The sequence below is a fragment of the Lissotriton vulgaris genome, chromosome 4_1, assembly GCF_964263255.1.
Source record: "Lissotriton vulgaris chromosome 4_1, aLisVul1.2, whole genome shotgun sequence".
NCBI lineage: Eukaryota > Metazoa > Chordata > Amphibia > Caudata > Salamandridae > Lissotriton > Lissotriton vulgaris.
Window position 1 is genome coordinate 631,940,160 of NC_141691.1, and position 13,413 is coordinate 631,953,572.

General features: G+C 45.2%; 2 non-coding genes across 2 annotated transcripts; both read right to left on the reverse strand.

Moving 5' to 3' along the window:
• Positions 1-11,068: 11,068 nt before the first annotated feature.
• On the reverse strand, positions 11,069-11,175 carry LOC147722348 (U6 spliceosomal RNA). Its single transcript, XR_015295416.1, has one exon. It is a non-coding gene; the product is annotated as a U6 spliceosomal RNA (small nuclear RNA).
• Positions 11,176-11,853: 678 nt separating this feature from the next.
• On the reverse strand, positions 11,854-11,960 carry LOC147722349 (U6 spliceosomal RNA). The gene has a single exon (XR_015295420.1). It is a non-coding gene; the product is annotated as a U6 spliceosomal RNA (small nuclear RNA).
• Positions 11,961-13,413: the final 1,453 nt, after the last annotated feature.

The window sequence follows — 13,413 nt, forward strand, 5'->3', positions numbered from 1 at the left end:
AGGAATGTATTTTTATTTATCTCGAGGAGTAAATATATAAGCAATACATCAAGAAAAAAATTTTATATTTATACATTGAGTAAATAAACTTGTAGGAGATAACCAAGAGAGAAAAAGGGAAAGAAATACAAAAATATTTGGAAATACATTGATACCTACACTTTTACAATTCTAATTTTAACATAGGCCCTCAAGTTCGATGAAACTTCTTTCCAGAGCGGGCTCCCCTGCTCCTAACTATAGCCATCTCCCTTTCGAAGGTCTCCCTTAGCATTGCCCACCATTCCAGAGCCCTGGGTGGTATTTTAGATATCCAAGCGCAGGCAATGCATAATCGTGCTGTTGTTATAGTAATCAATAGAAAGGATCTTAATCCTAGGACAGCATCTGATTTATAGCAAAGCATAAGCTCTTTTTCCGTCAGTTGTACATTAATCTTTAAACGATCAGCTATTATATGCAGGACATCTTTCCGAAAAGCAGCCAGACCTGGGCAGGTGACAAACATATGCAAGCTATCTGCAGCAACCAATCCACATTTTGCACACTTGCATTTATCATTCATATTTATGCCATTAGGACCTATCCATCTAGCTATTCGTTCAGGAGTATGGTAGAGCAAACATACTGTTTTAAACTGTTGTAACTTTAGGTTAACAGAATATACCGCAGCATCTAGAATCTCGAAAGCGTGTTCAATGTCTCCAGGGCTAATATCCTGTCCCATAGCACACTCTATTTTCATGCTAACATTAAACTATCATTCTCACAGGATTGAGAGAATAGCTGATATGCCTTGCTAATAGTCAGTTTTGCATCTCAGTGTAAATAAGTCAGTAAATCTGATCCCATAGGTTGTCTTATATCTCTCTAGTCCTCATAAACAGTCTCTAAACTGAAGATATTAATAAAACATATTCCTAGGGATACCGAATATCATCTATAGATCTGAGAACGTATGAAACCCAGTGGCATTGTATAATTGGGGTAGTTGACTAATACCATATCTGTCCCAGGATTTAGCTTGCATATCATGAAAGATTGCCAGAAGTATAGGATTATTGCATAACAGCATGCTTAGATGCATCAAAGGCAAAGAGCATTTAGCACTGATCTCACGCCATGTATACACTATATCCTTAACAGTCTTAAACCATACTCTTTTAAAATAGTTTGGATCATTAATCCTATACAAAAACATAATACTTTCACTACCAATAGCCAGACTATAACAACAATGTTGTCTACTAGGAGATAGAAGGTCCCGTAAATGACCAACAAAGGTGACCCCAAAATATAATTTAAAATCAGGTAACTGAAATCCTCCATATCTGTAAGAAAGTTTTAGATATCTTATAGAACGTATCGATTGCTTATAATTGCATACAAAACTGCTAACAGCCCCCTCAAGTTTAAAAAAATAATAATTCGGGACTCGCAAAGCTATTGACCCAAATAAGTAATATTGGCAAAACAATCATTTTTATAATATTGCAATGCCCTATAATACTAATAGGCAATGTATGCCAGTCCCTCATCTTGGAAATCATCAACTAAAGTAAAAGATCATAATTCAATTTTATAATCTGTCCCAAGTCTGCATTAATCTGTACACCTAAATAGGATGCTGATGTACATACCCCAATTATCTCTCTAGCAACTTAAAAATTAAGAATGGTCTGTGTCTAATTAACATTCAATTTGTATCTGGAAAAGTTCCCATATGTACTAGCTTCAATTTGGATAGCCTCTATAGCTCTAACTGGATCTGTAGAGAAGACAGCTATATAATCGGCATAAGCCGTTATTTTCAGTTCTTCGGAGCCTATTAGAAGAGGTGGGATGTATAAGTTAACAAGCAGTGATCTAATAAATGGCTCTATGTATAGAGCAAAGAGTAGGGGTGATAAAGGGCACCCTTGTCGAGTACCACTTGGTATCATAAAGGATGCAGACTGGTCATTTAGGTAAACTAACTTTGCTCTTGGGCACCTGTATAATGCTTTAATCCAATCATAGAAGGATATTATACACCGTTAGTATAGCCCAAAGTCAATCCCATGTTACACAGTCGAATGCTTTTTCCCCATCAAGCATGACCATTCCCATGTCCAGATTTAATTTAGAAGCAGCATCAAAGGCAACTAAGGCAGTATTCATATGTGCAGTTGTATCCCTGCCGGGTATAAATCTATGTTGTTGATCTGAGACTAACTGTGTCATAAAATGCGCAAGGCGCATTGCAAATATCTTTGCGAAAAATTTTGCACCAACATTTATTAACGAAATCGGGCGATATGACCTACACTCTTCTTTCGGCTTATTCTTTTTTAAAAAGAAAACAATATTTGTCATATCCCACGAGCTGATTCATAATCCTGGACATAATAGGAATCAGAATGTCCTTAAATATCTTAAATAATTCTGCTGGTATTGTATCCTCACCAGCTGTTTTTCCAGCAGGAAGAGCAACAATTGCATCAGATATTTCATCAGCCGTAATATCTAAGTTAGGAGAGTGTACCTATTCTGTCTTGAGTCTATGGATACTTTCGCAAAACTTACACTTATCTATATAGTCAATAAATTTGCCTTTATCAAACGCATTAGGGTTACTATATAGTGACTGAAAAACTAAAAATTGCTCTACTATCTCTTCAGGCTGAGTATAAAGTAACCCCCAACACCTCTTATAGCCTTTATTTCACACTCCGCCCTTTTGTCAGAAAGTTGATATGCGAGGACTTTACCTACTTGTTCTCCATACTCTTATTAAAGAGATTGGTTTTCTATTATAACTAGCCGCCGTCTTATCTTTTAGGGACCATCTTAATGCAGCACGTTTCTCAACTAGAAGTAGGTATGTTTGTGAATATATTGGGGTTGCCGTCTGCTGGGTGATGCTGCTTCTAATTTTATTTGCATGTGCTATATCTACCTGTCGAATGCCTTCTCTAATAGCCTTACTTGGCAAATTTTTATATGATTTAATCTAAAAATATATTGCTGAGTAGTACTTCTTATGTAAGCTTCAAGTGAATCCCAGATAGAGAAAAGAGAAGCAATGCCTTTGTTAATTAGAATAAAATTACTAATATTGTTTTTCATAAAAGCTTGAAACTATATCCATAAGCATATAGCGAGGGAACGAGAATTGACGTGTTGATTTAGTAAATGAGCTAACAGTAAGGGATTGTGGTCTGAAAGTATCTTGGGGCACACTTCGCCCTTAGCTATATTAAGAATAGCATTATTGGGAAAAAACATATCAATCCGTGAATACTGCTGGTGTGGTGCACTATAGTAGGTATAGCCAGGTCGAAGAGGATGTAATGACTGCCAAACATCTTTCAGACTGTGTAATTGAGCCATTTCTATAATGGCGGCCAAACTTTCCTCATTTTAACCGAAGCACCTAGATTAGTCGAATCTACACATGAATTCAAGGTACAATTGAAATCTCCCATAATGATTAAATCTCCCTGCCAACCGAAAAGATCTAGGGATAACGTTTCAAAAATACATGGCTCGTCCAGGTTTGGGCCGTAAAGAGCACATAGTACAAATTCATGACTATCTATAAGTAACTGTATAATTATCCACCTACCACAGTTATCATGAGAGTCTCTAAGCAAGGTATAGTCAAGCCGTTTGTCTATTAAGATACCAACCCCTCTGATAGAGACCATCTGGGAAGTACATGGGGTGTCTGTCTTTGTATGCTAAATGTGTTTCCACCAGAGCCACAACATGAGGTTTATAGTTTTGGAGTTTTGCTCGTACCATCTGACGTTTGCTTGCAAAGTTTAGTCCGGCAACGTTCCAGCATAAGTACTTCATTATACCCATTTATTTTATTTTTTAGTCATATGAAGACCCAGAGGCCACCAGCCGCCAGCCATTTCTCTGCCAATTTCCTTTATGATAAAATCCTAATCTACACATACTGCTAAAGTAAGCATAGCTCATATAGAAAATAAGTCTTCTGTTTACTCCTTTTGATATTTTCATTTAACCCCTCCACCCAAACAACCTAAAACCTCACCCAAACACTCGAAAACCCTACCTGAAAAGATCCCCAACCCCACCCTGTTTCCTAGAGAAGGAATCACCCCAACCAGGCTGTTGATGGACCTAACAGCCACTAGAGAGCTTATGCATCCCCCAGATGCTGTCCGCTAAGCATTACCCCATCATAACCTAAATCATAGATGAGAGAAACAAAAGAAAAAATGGGAGATAATAATTGAAAGACCCCATACACAAAAATGTGTCATCATATAGTCATAAGAAATATCATAGACAGTATTAAGCCTATATCAGCTGGATCTTTATCTATATATATTTGTCTATATAGATCACATATTCCCCCTTTTTTTAGAATCAAACCATGAGATCCTATACACAAAATCCATCTGAATATCTGTTCAAATCTTAAGAAGCCACCTTCTCCAGAGGTTTTCAAGAATTATGAATATTCTGGACCTCAGCAGTTGTATGAAAAATCCAAGTGTGTCCCTGACGTACAGCCTTAAGTCTCACTGGTTCCTGAAAAATACTTGTACACCAGCTGCCTTAATAGAATTGATCAGTTGCTGTAAAGGCCAACGACACTCCATTGTCTCTTTGCAGGGATCTGACCTCACAGAGAATAAATAATTAGCCATACATGGGCGGGCTCAAAAGAAGATTGCTTGTCTAAGCAAAAATGTTTTGAAATAGATGACCATGGGTCTAGGATGTTGCCTACTGGCTTGTGTGTTTTGATTTAAAAACAGAGGGAGTCTGTGGGCCCGTTGAATCTGAGAATCCCAATCAGAGAGATCTGGGAATGATTTCTGAAATAATTGAACTATGTAGGCCAGAGTGTCAGTACCCTCTGTTTCCTCAGGAATGCCAAAGTGTCATAAATTGTTCCTACGTTGTCTATTTTCTAGATCTTCAACCTTATTTTTAAGGAATAGAAGCTACCCATCATGTATTTCAGTTGTCTTTGCTGTTGCTGCGGCAGTATCTTCTGTATTCGACAAGCGTTGCTGTAACTCTACTATTTCTGGTGTCAGTCCGACTACTTTGGCTGAAACCTCGAACAAGTCCTGCTGTATCAAGCCACTATCTGCTCTAGCTTGATTAAAACTACTTTGCATCTCAGTTTTTTGTTCGTGGAGCGTTTGGAGTATGATTGCTAACGAAGGCTCCTTAACAATAGAAGCCCTATGCTCTCCATCATCTGTAAAGATATCTGAAGCCACAGAGGAAAATGCTGCCCCTATATCTTCCTTACTACCACCCGTGTTGTAATCACCAGGAACTGCACTAACTTAATCAGCTGGGCCAGGGCTTATAATGACAGATGTTTGCAAGTTGCTGCTGGACGATGAGCCAGATTGCCTTGATATAATAGCTTCAGGAGCGTAACAGAGGCCCCCGCAGCCCCCGTGGTGCGGGGGCCCCCATGGTTCCTTCTTTTGGACGGGCCCCCCTCAGCCCTTAAGACATGCCACATATTCGGCAGAATGTGTGCAGTGGCATTGAATGGAATTAAAATGCTCGGGAAAGCCACTCTGCTTTCCAAAGCAGAAAAAAACACATAGAAAAGTAACACTGTGCATGTGACTTCGCTGGTAGACAAAGGCCCAGCAAAAGATACACTATGTTCTTCTTCAAATGCACAACCCATGACACACTTCATGTTCCTTCACCCTAGTTCAAACGTTGCTTCCTCATCCTTCTCAGTCCTGCTTTTTTTGTTTTCATTTTGTAATTTGTTTTTCAAACACAAATCCCCCTGCTTCTCCACTGCCCCCACTGACCACCCATTTTTGGTTTCACTCCACTGTCGTCCGCCTGCCCATTCCTGACATGTTCTTTATTCAAAATATATGTATATTTATTGATTTTTTAAGGGCCCAGTAGCTGCAGTTTGGGACAGGTCCGCTCCTTTCTCTTTCATGCTTTTTTGTGCATATTTTTTAATTTGCTGCTCAAAAATAGGCACCGGCTATCTTGAAACACTAAATAAATATTTTTTTCAAATGGCTGACGCATCATGATGCATACATGCAAATGCATATTGAGACTAGGTGGCATATATGTCATGATGCAGCCACTGCCATTTTATTTTTTTTGCTGATGCTCTTTTATTTTGGTAAACAAGCATTTTTTCCCTCTTTTTTGCTAATTCAAAATAACATTAACAAAAACGCATTGACAAAGCCAAAAGATAACTCTTCTAAAAGGCAAGAGCTATTGCATTGTCTAGGCGTGGTTTTTTTTGTGAGCTGTGGAATAAATAGTTTAACCCCATACTAGTGCCATTTAAAAAGCCAAACCTTTTGGGCTTTGCTACCTTTTAATGGACTATCCGAAAACAAAATTCTAAGGTGGTACAAAGAATTTGCTTTTACAGTAGCATGGACTTCTTCAGATGCCAGTCAAAAATAGATTAGAAGGATTGGCTTGCCAAATAAGTGTTTTCTTCCTGCATACTGGAAAAATGTTTGGATTAAAGAACAATAGATGCGGCAAATATAGAAGCACTGGGAGACGTGCATACCAAGGGAGGCCGAAAGTGTCTGGAAAAGTCAAGTCCATGATTGCCTCTTAAGTATAACTGACATAGTACTTAGAGGTAAAATACAAGCACATACTAAGGAGGATTTTACTATTCCCATGTGAATACATCTTCCAGTGTTGTTCATGGGGGTCGATTCACCAAAATGCCTGGGTATCAGAAGTGACATCACGTAAAAGGGAACCAACTCACAAGGGTTAAACAAATAAATCGAGGTAAAGGGTTTTCTATGGTGTGCCAAAATAAGAAAAAGGAGATACGTGCAATACAAAGAAGACAAAAAAAGAACTTTACACTAGAGAGACAGGTCCAGCTAGTTAAGCAAAAAAAAGAATTTAAGATAATGGTAACCAATGCAAAAAGGGTATATAAAGAAAAATGTTGGTTAGAATTATTAGAAGCCATAGAGAATAAAAATCTAAGGCAATTTTGGAGATTAGTAAAGTCTGTTGCGGGAACATCAGATGGGGAAATGAACTGTGTGGTGAGTGAGGCTGCATGGGAAGGGTACATAAGGGATCTGTACGCGGTAAGGACTCCTAGAGAGGAGGTGGAGTCTAAAATATGGCAAGAAATCTCAGATGACCTATTACTTCAATTTAATGAAGAACAAGTTGAGCTCACAATAAGAGAACTCAAGTTAACTCGGGCAGCAGGTCCGGACAATCTTCCTGCTATAATTTTGAAATCCGAGGTTAAATGGTGGGCAAGATTTCTTGCCAAGATGTTCCTGGTGGTCCTAAAAGAAGGGGTAATGCCACCAACCTGGAAGGGGGCCATAAAAAGGCCAATTCACAAGAAAGGGAGCAAAGAGGAGCCACAAAATTACCGGCTAATTAATCTGCTAGATATAGGCGAGAAAGTGTTCTCTAAAATTGTGCTGAAACAATTGAATGCATGGGTAGATGAGTTTCAAATAATACCCACAGAACAAGGTGGATTTAGAGCAGGCCACTCTACAATAGACCACGGATTTGCGCTATGGGCGATGGCGATGAAGTCGACAGAACAGAACGGCAAGTTATGCTGCTGTTTTGTCGACTTCAGAGCAGCCTTTGACTCGGTGGATCGGGCCTGCCTATGGGAGTTATTAGAGAGGCTGAAGATGCCCAATGATCTACTCACTATAATAAAAGAACTCCACAGGGAAAACTGGGGGCAAGTAATTAAGGATAAGGTGGGCTCTTTGACACCAAAAATACCCATTGCTAATGGATTAAGACAGGGCTGTGTGTTGGCCCCACAGCTCTTTTCGATCTTCCTGTCAGATCTTCCAGCACATCTAGAGGTGGAGGGCAGTGCTAGCCCTAAAATGGATGGCAATAAAATACCCTGTTTATTGTACGCAGACGATCTGGTGATAGTAGACCAGACCGAGAGGGGCCTCCAAAGGAAGCTTAACGCCTTCAATACATACTGTGCCAGTAAATCCTTAACAATTAATTTGGATAAAACTAAAACCCTATGCTTCGGGAAAAAGATAAGCAAATTTACTTGGTATATAGGCGATCTCAAACTGGAGACAGTTAATGAATATCGATATCTGGGTTTATGGTTCGATAGAGCTTTAAATTGGAACTCCCACCTGGATACCCAAAAAGCAAAGGCACTCTCTTCCATATGTGGTCTAAAAAGGTCTAATGGGGTCTATGGAGAGATGTCACACCGACCTATGCTGAGAGCTTTCGAAGCAATGATACCTTCTCAAGTTTTATATGGCGTTGAGATCCTTTATTTGAGCGGTAAGGGATCCTGGGATGTGATAGAGGGGAATTGCTTAAAAAGGCTCTTATCCCTTCCACAATCTTCGATGATACAAGCCATCAGGATAGAAATAGGCACAAAATCCTGGAAAATAGAAACCCAGATGGCTGTGATTAGATTCTGGAAGAGATTGGAAGACTCCGAAGGCCAAAAAGTAGCACATTGGTGTCGCATTGAAATACTGAGAAGCGAGCTAAAATGGGCAAAGGCCTGTAGGGACAAACTGAAAGGAATCTGTAACTCATTAGAGATCGATTGGGACCAGGAAACGCTTCAGGTCCTTAGTACCAAAGGGGAGCTGAAGCAAAGGGGGAAGGAAATTTCTAAAGCAATTGATATAGGCTATCTAACAAAGAAAAAATCAGTGGCGCATATGCTAAATGCTTGGACCAACGAAAATTGGTTCCCCTACCTTGATAGATTACCTAACCGCGGGTTTAGGCAAGAGATCCTGAGGTGTCGAATTGGGATTAACCCGTGGATAATAAACAAGGAGCTCAAATCTAAAATGTTAGATCAAGAAGGCCGCTGCAAGTGTAAGTTGGGAACCAAGGGAGACTGGCCACATATTCTGTTGGACTGTCTGTTACTCCTAGAGCAGAGAAAACTATGGCTGCGCCCGGTTTTCCTAAAATATGGAATAAAAACAAGGTTTCAGGCAGCCAGCCTTCTAACAGAAATACCCTTCATTGATATTGTAATTGCCCTAGGGAAATTCCTAATGGTGGCCCTGAGTGCACTAAGAACCAAGGAAAAAATGTAGTACTGTATGAATTTTAACTGACCGAAATTGTAATGGTGATAAGAAAGTGAATAGGTTTTAACATTTATAAACAAGTTTTAAGGTATCTGTAATTTTTTACTGGTAGTTAGTATTTTATAGTGTGGACTTTGTACTTTTGAAAATGAAATGTAGAATTGTTTTTTAAAGAAGAACATTTTTAAAAATAAGCATAGGTATTTATTGTATATACCCCTTATTGCGTTATGCTCACTGCTTTGTTTAAAGACTATGGTCATAATAAACATACATTTTGACTTGACTTGACTTGACATCACGTAACCATCATTTGGCTCAATGACAACATAGGACGAGACATCATATGACCTTTGCAGAAATCCTCTCAGAAAGTGATGTTGCATGTACTTAATCCTGATGGCACTACAGTAAGTGACATTTCTGAAGTTAAGAGGCTCTTATGCGCACAATTATATAATAACTGAACATTTATAGATAAATGCCCCGGTTACTTACCGGTAATCTTCATTACTCCGAGTATAGTCTTCCTCGCCACATGAGTTACAAAGTGAGCTTTAGCTCCACAACAGAACCCTCCAAAGCAAAAAGAAACCACCTCCCACCCCCTCCCAACATGGCCGACCAGTCCTACCTGACCTCTATAAGAGGCGGGCCGGCCCAACCAATCAGCCTGATCTACCAAGCAAACAATGAAGCCGATAGCCAGACAGGGAGGGGGGGAGGGAACTCATGTGGCGAGGAAGACTATACTCGGAGTAATGAAGATTACCGGTAAGTAACCGGGGCATTACCTCCTCGTTAGTCTTCCTCGCCCCCTGAGTTACAAAGTGAGCCAATACCCAAGCCAACAAGGCTTCATTGACCACCAGAACCACAACACCACACGGTGATGCAGAGAAACCAACCCAAGGTTGATGTAAAACAACTGAAAAGAAAACAGGGACCACATGAAACCTGAAATCAAGACCTCCAGGAAAAGGAGGCCAACCAGGAGTCGCAGCTCCGGCACTCAGAACGGTCCCAGCGAAGTCCCCCCGGGACTGCTAGAGACCTACCTACCAGGCGGGTGATGACCCCGCCGAAGCCAGAGAAAACTCCACAGAGGAGACACCCACTAAGGGGGCCCAGGGAACAGAGCCACACCTCGCGGACCGACCCTGGGCCCCCGCCGGATCCACCGAACCCAGCGAAGCGTAGGGAAGGATGCCAGCCTGTGTAAGCCCGCGAACCAAGGAGGAACGAGGGCTAGCGGCCCGAACGAACCGGGCCCAAAAGGCATAACACAGGTCATCCCACCGGGAAAGGAAAAACGTGCGGCTAAGAGAAGCCAAAACAGCACGCCGAACAACCAGCCCGGACAAGGGAGGAACCACGTCGGCCGGAAAAAGCGGTAAAGATACCACCTGAGTCCGAGGTCCCAGGGAAGGGACCCCGGGAAGGACACGGGGGACATGCCGGCGGAACAACCCCGTCCGGCAAAACCCGCAAGAAGGGCGGGGAGCGGAGGAACGACCCCCGCACGTCCATCCGTCCAGCAGACACCATCGCCACCAGGGAAACCTGACAGGCGAGGAACCGCAGAGTCACCGAGGGCCGGGACCCAAAAGGGCGGACCCCGAAGAGCTCGTAGAACGAGAGAGGGAGTATGCAAGTGTATAGCGATGTGCATAGCGCACGTATCACCCAAAGGCATCAAGGCGCGGGCCTTGGGAACCCGACCTGGTATACCCCCGCGAGATAACCCCAGCAGGATACAAGGCGAGAGCCAGGCATCCCGCCGCAAGGGGCCCAAGTGGAGATTAGGCCAGCATCTGTGTGAACACGGGAGACGAGTAGGCACCGGCATGAGAATTCACGAGTCCAAGGAAGTATTTAAACCCAAGACCCACCGAGGCGGGGAATTGAACCCTGGTCCAGGACCATCTCAGCTACCGGGACTGCCGCCTCCAACCCCTGAGCCACACAGCTCCACTAACATGGAACGCTCCACGAATTTGTGTGACCTCCTTGCGCCGGAGCCGCGGCAATCCTCTCAGTATCGTTCCAAATCATGTATACGTGCCGCCGGAGCGAGCATTGGAACAATCGCGGGAACCCAGCAGCAAAGCCACAACCCCCGAGCAAGCAGCCTCCTCCGCTCCAGAACCAGGCCTGCACAAGGAGGCAGGCCAGCCGACCAGAGCCGGCTCAACACCGGCGCCGAGAGCGGGGGACCCAATCACTGTACGGGAAGATCCGGGATCGGCCAGGTGGCTCGAATCGCCAGCTCAGCCAAAGGAGAGGGAACCCGGGGCGGAGGACCCCGCCGGGAGCCAAAAACAGGAATGTCCCAGGACAAGTGCGGTCACCACGCGCGGGTGCCAGGCACATTATCCAAGACAAGTCCATGCGCAGCCGGGTCGAGCACCCAGGAGCACCCCGGCCCCGCCCAAGCGAATCCCCGAGGACCCGCGAATTCAGAGGGCACGGGGGAAACGCGTACATCAGACTGAAAGGTCACGCGAAAGACCGGGGAAAAAAGGACCCGGAAGGAGGAGAAGAACCCAGGCCGGAGGGCCGAGTCCCCCCCCCAGAACCGATCCACCGGAGGCAGACCGAGCCGAGGCACCAGGCGCCGAAACACCACCGGGACAGGGCGAGACAAGGCAACGAAGGAAGGTCCGACATAGTCGAGCCGTCACAGAGCCGGACCCCGGGGGAAGGATGGCCCGACGGGACAGGACCGGCGAAACCGACCCTCCCAGGGCGACTGACCCGGTATATGGAACGCCTCACGAACATGCGAGTCCACCTTGCGCAGGGGCCACACCAATCTCCTCAGAATTGTCCCAACTTATGGATATGAGTTGCCGAAGAGAGTACGGCCCCTACATGGGGACACCGAAGCATAGGTGCCAAGGCGGCAGGCCAGGATCAAAGGATGCCCCCCCCCCCTGACAGACCCAGAGGGAAGTACCGGGTCCAGGCAACTGACCCCCGAAGGAGGACAAGCCCGAGACAGGACCCGAAGGGACCCCCGCACATAGCACAGGGAGCCGTCGGAGGAGAGACCCCGCCTGACGTGATGCCTCACCCACGAAAAAAGATGAGGCCGGGCTGTATCAATTGCCCAGAAAGGGAACACCAGGACTCCCTCCCTGCGAAGAAGATCCACCAGGCGGTTCATGAGCACCGGGCCAACCCACGGGACAGAAGGCAAGCCCAACAGCGGCCCCCGCAACCGAGAGTGGTGACCCCCACTCGCAGTCCGGCCACCCAGGCCAACTCAAGGTCCACAGAATAGACAAGGGAAGGAGGTGGCATCCGAACCCGTCGGGAAGGGGGGACCCCGTGGAAAGACCGCAATACCAGCCAGACCGGCCACCGGCCCGCCAGCCCGAAGATCCCAAGAACCGTGACAGCCACGGCCCAAGACGGGACGCAACGGAGGCGACAGCCCCCTGCCCCCCCGTGAACCTCCAGGAGTGAGAGGGCTGAAAGCTAGGATCCAGGGGCGAATATTGGAGCGGCAGTACCAGTACGAGACCGGAAAGCTGACACCCGGGCCCGGGAGCCAAAACCTGACCGCCCCGACCGTCCTGAAATCCGGGAGGAATGGCCGAAGGAGCCCACCCCTGCAAGGGCGGGTCAGCGGGCGCAGGTAGAGGAAGGGAACCCGGAGACTTGCGCAGAGAACGCCCCCAGGGGGACCCCGGGGACAACCCCCACCGCCGGAGGCAAATGCAAGCTCCAAACAGGAATGAAACACTAAGTAAGTGTGCCCTCCCTGCGTAGGGGTCCTGTCACACTACCCCGTAGCGCAACTTGAGACAAGACCAGCGTACTACACCAACGGGCAAGGGCCCTTTAGTAACGACCGGGGGAGACACGGGCATTCACAAACACTCCACACCCCCGGCCGCCCCCCCCCCCCCTGTAGACCCTTGGCACGCTAGAGCAGCACCTAACCGGCCCCACAGGACCGGGGGAAGGAAGAGGGGGGGGGATTAGTAGGCCTAAGGCACTCGAGACCGCTAGAGCAGGTCCTCCACCCTAAACCCCAAGGGCCAGCTCACGCCGGCCCATCTTACCTGAACAGTGCTCTGGAGAGAATCGCGCAGAACAAAAAAAACAGGCTGATTGGTTGGGCCGGCCCGCCTCTTATAGAGGTCAGGTGGGACTGGTCGGCCATGTTGGGAGGGGGTGGGAGGTGGTTACTTTTTGCTTTGGAGGGTTCTGTTGTGGAGCTAAAGCTCACTTTGTAACTCATGTGGCGAGGAAGACTAACGAGGAGGTAATGTCAATGTTATATTCCACCTACATTTTAAATAGGGTA